A 9,054-nucleotide genomic window follows, 5' to 3' on the forward strand; every position below is an offset into this window, starting at 1 on the left:
GGTTAAGATAAAAAAGTATCTTTCAAATATGATCACTTAGTATAGTATCCAACTGTGTCAACTATTCATATCTTCTCTTTCTTTGATGTAATTTTGCTTTTGTATACAGTACCTTGGTTTCATAACTTCTAACAGCATGTTTACTTTTACTGATGAAAAAAACCAAGACAAAAGTAGCAATGACCTACGCGATACTATAATATTTGGTAGGATCAAAGCCTCTTCATGCCCAATCTTAGTACTGCTTTTAATACTATACAGTCTTTCATTTTGCCTTTAAGATGACCTTAGAAACTTGTTTTATTTCAAGGAAATATTTCAATAATTATCTTAACAGAAATTAATGACAATGCATTATATACATGAAACTCTTTATAATTATCTATCAAAATGAAGCCATTTCTACAATAGGCCATTCAAACATTACATGCCCCTTTTAATGCAATTTTACTGACATGTAGTGGCTTTCTGCAAATTAAGAGAAAAAAAGTTACACAAGAACTCTCAAAGTGGAAAAAATATTTTTTTAATAATTCAGGACTTAAACCAAAACATTTTTAGAAAACACAATAGTAGTTACCAGAGTTTTAGAAGGGTATGGGAAGAGGGATGAAAAGGATGGTTTATGGGTATAGGGGTATAGATAGGAGGAATAATGTCTAATGTTCTATGGCATACATAGAACATACAACCATAGGATTATGGTTGACAATAGTGATTTCAAAATAGCTAGCAGAGATGATTTTAAAAATTCCTGACACAAAAAATGATACATGGCTGCAAAAAGAGATGTCAATCATCCTGATTTGATCATTCATTACACACTGCATACATGTATTGAAACGCTATGCTATACCCCATAGATACGATCACCATGTGTCAATTAAAATATAAAATTAAATGTCAAAGAATTAGTTTAAAAAAATAAAACTGTTCTATATCTTTTTACAAAACTGTCACATTCATTAATAAAAGGTGCAATTTAGCTGGGCGCAGTGGTGCACACCTATAATCCCACAGGCTCGGAAGGCTGAGGCAGGTGGATCAAGAGTTCAAAGTCAGTCTTAGCAACTTAGTAAGAAACTTAGCAACTCAAGTGAGACCTGTCTCTAATAAAAAAGGTGCAATTTTTAAAAAGTATGCTTTTAAATTGCTATGCTATGTCAGGAAATTCCTATTGGCCCTATCTTCAAAATACATTCATAACTTACCTATTTCTGCTAACTTTATTATTATAACCTCATCCTACCTTCCTCATCTCTGGCCCAAGCTTACTTAAAAGTCTTTACTAATTTCCCTTATTCACTCCTATCTCCCCCTCCCCCTACAATCTATTTATATCCATGCAGTTGGAATATTCCTTTTAAAACCTAAGTCAGAGTTTGCCATTATTCTGTCCAAAACTTTCCGGTGCTTTTTATTACCAAAAAAAAAAAAAAGTAAAAGCCGTATCTTTTCAATGACTTGCTACAAGATCCATCTTCTCCAACTCTTCTCCTACCTCTCTGGTGCTCTCTTATTATATTCCCCATTCTCATTCTGCTCCAGTCACATTGAGGACCATAAAATGCTAAGGATGTTCCTACTTTTGCAGTTACTTTTCCCAATACCTCCAAAGATAGAGTTATATTCTATCACTTTTCCCATTCAACTCCAGATTTAATGAAAGGGCTAGAAAGGCACAAATCTTTGTTCATTCCACTAATATATCCGAAGACTAGAAGAGTGCTTCCCATACAATGGTTACTTGTCACACGAGTCTTAACAAATACTAAAATCGAAAATACTAAAATTGAAAGCATCAAAATAAAGGCAAACTAAATCTAGAGTTATGCATTAAGCCAGAATAATCACCTAATTTTTATATGCAATACTTATAAAAATAAAACAAATTTTATAAGATGAAGGCAAATATATATATATATATCCCAAACATAGTTAATTCAAAATATTGGCTAAAAAGTTTTTAAAATCATAGATATTATAGTAAATTACATGTTCAAGATCTAATTACATGAAATAAGTTTTATAATTACTTGCTTTATCTTAAGTCAAATATATATAGTATATACTTCATAGTCTTAGACAAAGTTGTCCAAAACAGCTTAAGAATTAAAAATAAGAAAAAAAGAGAACTACATACTAAGCAAGGAGTAATGTAATACTAATGTATTACTTTTTTCATTGTTGTTAAAATTTCAGTAACAAATTTGCCAATGTTAGGATGAGCAAAAAGAAATGACATTTTAGCATGTGTAAGGTAATTAAGTAATCTAACAATATTTGTAGGAGAGTCAATCATATTCCATAATTTAGTTTACCACTGAATCAAGGTTCTGTTATATAAACACACAACCTGTAAGTTTAAAGGAAACTTAAAGTCACCATTTCTATCAATTAGTCTTTAGACAAAACAATAATCAGGTTCACAAAGAAAGCCAATAAAAAATTTCAACAATTTATGTAGTGACTAAATAACCTGGAAATATTAGAAATTTTTTTTTTTTTTACCTTATCTCCAGCACCCAGAACGGTGCCTGGCATACAGTGAAAGCTCAATAAATATTTGATTAATAATAAATGAATATATATCCAGGTTTGGAACACTCAACTCTGAAAACACTAGACAATCCTGATGACCCACGTGAAGGCACAATTAACAAATATCACACATGGCAGAATATTCTAATATTAAAAAGTCCAGGAGGCTGGAGTTGTAGCTCAGTGGCAGAGCATTTGTCTAGCATGTGTGAAGCACTGGTTTCAATCCTCAACATCACATAAAAATAAATAAATAAAATAAAGGTATTGTGCCCATCTACCACTAAATATATATATATAGGGGTGTGTGTTATATAAAGTCCAGTCTTTAAAAAAAAAAAAACCTATAGTTTGATTATTAACACACATTAAACAGCGAGTCTCAAGATTCCACATAGTTCTTCTAAGGAGGATCCAAGCAGATAGGACTCCAAGAGCTTCCTACACCCTACTCAGCAAATGTAATTGTTGTTTTACCTTTTGACGTTTCAAGTTATTGTTTGGAAAAAGTTTCAATGCTGAAAATATCTGAAAACTAACAATCAAACAATTCCCAAACAGGTTAACCATGTACCCTATTATTTAATCTACATCCTCCTCTAATGTGTTGTTCCTAAGGTCTTGGTATAAGTTATTCCTAATTCGTCCCAGTCTTCTTCCTTATTCTGTGGTGAAAATAGAAGAACCAAAGGTCATTTCATTTACATCAACCTAGAAAAACAATCTATAAGTATTTACTGTGCTTAGCTACTATCTGTTTAACCTTATGTCAAAGGTTTTAAAGGTTCAAAGGCATGTACAGGGAAGTATACACTAAGCCAATATAGGTCTGAGTCCTTTTAAACTTCCCACTCAGAACAAAGCAATGGGGACAAAATCCAACCTTTGATATTGTAATGCTATACACAGAGGACTCATCATTCATAATGTAAATAACACTGAGTAAGTTTTAGACACTTTAAAAAAGATGAGAAATATATGCTGATGGGAACACTGAGAAGTCAAATAATCACAGGAAGAGGGGTACAGAATTAAAAACATGGGATTTAAAAAGAATGCGGGGTTGAGGGTTGAAAAGTACTTTCCCTACTACATATTTTTAAGAATATTTAGAGTATCATAACTGAGGAGATAAAGGCAATGTGCTACACCTTGGAGTTGATAAATACAATAGGAATTTAAAGAACTGAAAGGTAAGTACAAACTGGAATTGATCAGGATTTGGATTTTTTCCTTTTTTTCTGTGAAGAGCCAGCCAAGCAGCAAACACTTAAGGTCTGCATACTATACAGTGTTACACTACTTGACTATGCAGTCATAGTGTAAAAGTAGTTACTACTAAAATGAATGACTATTGTCACATTACAATAAACCTTTATTCAGGTACACAGAAATTTTAATTTTATATAATGTTCACATAACAAAATAGTTTTTTCCACAACCATTTTAAAATGTAAAAAGTCATTATGCAAAAACAAGTAGCAGGGCAGATTTGGTTAAAACACTGCAGTTTACAAACCCTGAAACAGATTAAAAAGTTTCAGTGATGGGACTGGGGTTGTAGCTTAGTGGTGGAGTACCCGCCTTGCACAGGGGAGGGACTGGCTTCGATCCTCAGCACCAGCACCACATAAAAATAAATAAATAAATAAATAAATAAATAAATAAATAAATAAATAAAAAAGGTATGTGCCCATCTACTACTAAAAATATTTTTTAAAAAGTTTCAGTGCATAGCCAGACATGGTGGTGTATATCTGTAATCCCAGTGACTCAGTAGGCTGAAGCAGGAGGATTCAGAGTTCAAAGCCAGACTCAGCAATTTAGTGAGACCCTAAGCAACTCAGTGAGACCCTGTCTCTAATAAAATATAAAAAGGGACTGGGGATGTGGCTCAGTGGTTCAGACTCCCTGGGTTTAATCCCTGGTATCAAAAAAAAAAAAAAAGTTTCAGTGAATAGAAAGGATTTGAGTGAATCTTAGAAAATAGGCTGGATTTAGTTTAAAAATTAAAGTCATTCCAGGTGTGTGATTAGGATGGAGTGACTGAGCCATACTGGAAAGTAATTAGGTTGAAGATAAAATATGACTATCATCTTCAAGGGTAAATAGGACCTTGTAATAAGCATAGTCAAGAAGTAAAATACTGGATTTGGTGGGGCACAAAGCCCAAGACTACTGCTGGCTTGAAGTACCTGAACTATCATAATAGAACTGAAAAGAGTAATGTAAGACACAGAACTTAGTGCCTGGCTACTAAATATAAGAAATAAAAGACAAATGAATCAGTGTTTCCTAATAACTATTCAGTTTTAGCAACAAATGGTGATATCACCCAAGTTTCAGGCATTATTTCCAAAGACTAATTAAATTTTAGCAGTGAAATGAGGCAAGGTCAAGATGACTAACATAAACCGGGTATGGTGATGCATGTCTGTAACTGTAATCCCAGCCTTGGGAGGCTGAGACAGGAGGATCATGAGTTTAAAACCAGCCTCACCAACTTAGTGAGGACCTAAGCAACTGAGTAAGACCCTGTCTCAAAATAAAAAAATAAAGAAAAAATGGGCTGTGGATGTGACTCAATGTTAAAGCATCCCTGGGTGCAATCCTTAGTACATACGTACACATGTACACACACACACACACACACAAAGATGTAGAACATAAACTTCAAGACTGTAAAACAAAGAAAATTATCCAAGAGACCATTTAATATTCTTTAAAGCATCTGAAAAGTTATACAGTCAAATAATAGGGAAGAATGGAACATAGTAGAGAAGAGCAGAAATCTACATCTTTCAATTCCCCAGATTAATAGCAATATTAATTTTCTATTTGTTATCTAAAGTCAACAATAAAGACATCAAAAGAGGAATTATCATAGCACTGGAAAGAGATGTAGAGAAAAATGGACAATTTTCTATCTGACAATGTCTAAAACAGCAACTAGAAAAGCAGTTACATGTATTTTTTCTTCACCACCCCATCTATTATCCTTGCATTAATACTTCCCTAAACCTTTCAATTTGGCTTATTAGGTACAAACTAATGCTCTTACATCTTTACCTTATATTTTCATCTCACTTGCCAATTTGTCCTTACTTCCTAGCACTTCTGGTCCCAACTGTCATTAATGTACCTAAATGTGCCCCCCACCACTACCCCAAATCTTTACCTACTTTTAAATACTGTCTCTTTTACCTATCTCCCTTTATAAACTAAATTTTAAATCAGTAATATACTTCCCTATATAGAGAGCTTCTATTCTGTACCAAACTGGCATTTAACACGTGGTCTCTTGATCTCACCATCAAAACTGTAAGCTCTAATGGGAGCTTTTAATGAAGTAATGTTATTCTTTTGTTGTATCACTCAACAGTGCCTAGCTGCTCAATAAATAATGGTCTGGGATTATAAAAATAGGCTAAATCTAATCTGATACTTACCATTAACTCTTCATAAGAAAAAACAGGAATCTAACCAATTGACACATATTATTCATATTTTAACTATGAAATTACAGTTATATGTAACTTTTTCCCAATTAATTAGCTTTAATATAAGGAATGAATCCTACAGGTGGTGTCAAAAATTGACAATCTGTTCCACTTCATTGCATATTCTCAGGCATTATAATCCACAGTGAGCCATCTAAAAACAGTGGGAAAATTTTAAAAAAGACTCCTTGCTTGTCACACATTCAAATTCCCTCTTGTAGTTAAAGCAGTGAAATTGGTGTTTAATTTCATTAAACAAAACAGGCCCTGATACAAATAGCTGTTCTCTTTTTTGCATCTTTTAGTATTATTTACTCCTTTATAGTTACTACCTCTCCAATTAAGGCTCAAGCTTGAGCTACACCTTAATTTATCTTAATTTCCTAGGGTGAGGCACATAGTTAGTGCTAAAGAAAATTAATCTGAATTAATGATAACAAATCTGGTTTTAATATTTTTTAATGTAAATAAACTTTTTAAAAAGTAATTCTTGTATTTAAGTAATAGATAAAAATAGAAGCTGCCTTGGTTTGGAAAGGTTGTTCCTAAGAGGAAGTCTCCAGGCATTTAGGAAAAACACCAAAGGGAACCAAGAAACAGAATTTGAAAATCATTTAAAGTTCACATTTAAAATTCTTAGCATATTTTAAGTGTGAACATATAACTATTTTTCTTAATTTCTAATACTGTTTTTCCTAGTTGGATTAAAATAATCCACAAAAGTCTACACATAAACAGATAAGAGCTTCATTACTCAAATTACCAAATGATGGATCCTTTATCAAATTTTCTCACAGTTCTTTTAGAAATCAAATTCTGCTGGTAAACTTTAAATGTATATTACAGACATCTTTCAGGAACCTAGTATTACTAAAACAGAACAATGCTTCTGGAGTCAATTATCTGCATCCCTTCTTGATGTATAAAGAAAAAACAATGGAATCTTAAAGCCCAAATAGTACCTGTGGAACTTAAGCTGTGATAAAACTTATTCAGTAACTACTAAGAAAATCCCTATTATGCTATTTCATATTTAAGCTGTGAAAACCAAGGCAACACTTACCTTACATCCTAATGCTGAAAGTACAGTCTTAATGAAAAATACTTTTTCTTCAATTAAAAAACTATTACTCTAAAGCTGCACCATAACTTCAAATCCAAAAAAGGAAAGCAAATATTTTATTCACTAGAAAATCTGAACTTTCAAGGTCAAAACAATTCATTTTCTCCAAGAGTGTGTGTTTACTAAATCTACCTTTCAAACAAAAAGGGGGAGAGGAGGAGAGATGGTTTTCAAAACATTTAGGGTAAATACCTTATGACAGAATTAAGATATTAAATTAGTAACACATTTTTTGAGTTGCTAATGTAGTTTAAATGGAGGGATACTAAAAAAAATTGATAAAGATAACAATTCTGTAACTATTCTTAGTATCAAAGTGTAATCAATCCCACTACCAATATCTCTTAATAATTCATATACAAAGATTTGTAAAGTAAGATGCTGATCTGGGTTAAAAAATGTAGCCTATGCAAAATTATCAAATCAACAATTACCTGTAATCTGTACTCTGATTCTGTTTTGAGTCAATCAGATCTATTACGCTATTTCTTGAAAGGCAAAATATTATGCATTCCAACCTTTCAATATTTTTAGTCATAAAGTGTTCCAATGCCTTTGCAAGTCTTTGGTGACCCAAACACTCTCTTCCTCTGTTCTATTTACCAGATTCTAGAAATGTGGGTCAATTACAAAAAATAGATGAAAGAGCAAAAAAAAGAGAGAGAAAGTAATTTAAAATGGACGCAAAATTTGCTCTGGAAAAAAAAATGTGTAGTAGGTTACCTACACCATTAGTATGTATATTTAAAAATAGTGAATAAGAATATCATTTTATCATATTAAAGTACAAATAACTGGAATCTGCAGTAAAACATTTCCAAACACATTTTACTAATCTGCTTTAAACCAAAATATCTTTCCTAATAGCTGCCATCTAGATGAAATTTTTGCTAGAAGTAATTTTAAATGTAGATTTAGAGAAATCTTCCAAAAAGTGAATGAGATCCTCAATACAAATAAACATTCCCTAAAATTCTGTTCGAACAGAACACTGGTTTGAGATTTAAGTGGAACCGGCAAACCTCCTCCCTCCCCCAACACCTGTAGAAGGCAGCACATGCAAAGGCTCGTTAATACAGAGGTATTCTACTGTTTTACATCCGAACATTTAAAAAATGTTGTCACTGCTTCCTATCTAAAAGGAAAAAGTAAATTATGGATGTTAATATGAATTTTAAAATGCGCGCACAAACCCAGGTGTATGGCTATTCTGGTGTAGATTTAAATTCCCATTTTCTAAGTATTGGTCCAAACTGCATTTCTATCATATGGTAAAAGTATAAGCGTCTTCCCTCCAACTTTCTTGGAATTTTACTAACCGTCTGAATAGTTTGCCCTTACTTGCGAACACCTTTCGGTCTCAGCTACACTCACAGCCTCCACCTCACTTGCATTTCTAATAACACTGTAGAGGGAGGGTGTGAGTGTGTATTTATGTGTGGATAAGTGCACGCGCGCTCCCGCGCAGCTCCCCACCCCCACCCCGATACTTTTCTTTAGTGGAAACAGGGAGAATCTAGAGGTTATTCTACCGAAAACTCAATAGCAAAGCCCCAACCTTACGAAGTCAACCGACTGGACTCCGTGTTTTCGTTGCGCAGTGCAACTTCTCACACCCTACCCCAAGCTGAAGCAGCAGAAGGGAATCTGAAGAGAACCCAGGGAGGAGTCGGGGAGATAAGGAAAAAGTGAAAGGGCCGATCCCTCTGAAAGGCGTTTAAGTTTGCAACCGAGATCTTGTTTCCGCGAATCTGCGCCCACCCCGCTCTCTCTTCCAGGTGGAACTCGTTAAGAGCAGCAACCCAGCCAACAGACACCGCCACCTTCCTTCCCCACGTACCCTCCCAGACCAGGGCAAGTCACGGCGGCGAGCGAGAGCGGACGCCTGGC

The 9,054-nt window shown here is 33.8% G+C and overlaps 1 protein-coding gene across 3 annotated transcripts in view; it reads right to left on the reverse strand.

Annotated features, from left to right (window-relative positions):
- Positions 1-9,054, reverse strand: part of Arhgap5 (Rho GTPase activating protein 5) — a 99,150-nt gene that overhangs the window by 64,449 nt on the left and 25,647 nt on the right. Inside the window, exon 1 of one of the 3 annotated variants that reach the window (XM_048798699.1) lies at positions 7,599-7,771. The exons of the other annotated variants lie outside the window; for them this stretch is intronic. The gene's annotated coding sequence lies outside the window, so the exon portion shown is untranslated. Of the gene's footprint in view, positions 1-7,598; positions 7,772-9,054 lie in introns of those variants that run through there. 3 annotated transcript variants of the gene reach the window in all.

The sequence above is a fragment of the Marmota marmota genome, unplaced genomic scaffold (assembly GCF_001458135.2).
Source record: "Marmota marmota marmota unplaced genomic scaffold, marMar, whole genome shotgun sequence".
NCBI lineage: Eukaryota > Metazoa > Chordata > Mammalia > Rodentia > Sciuridae > Marmota > Marmota marmota.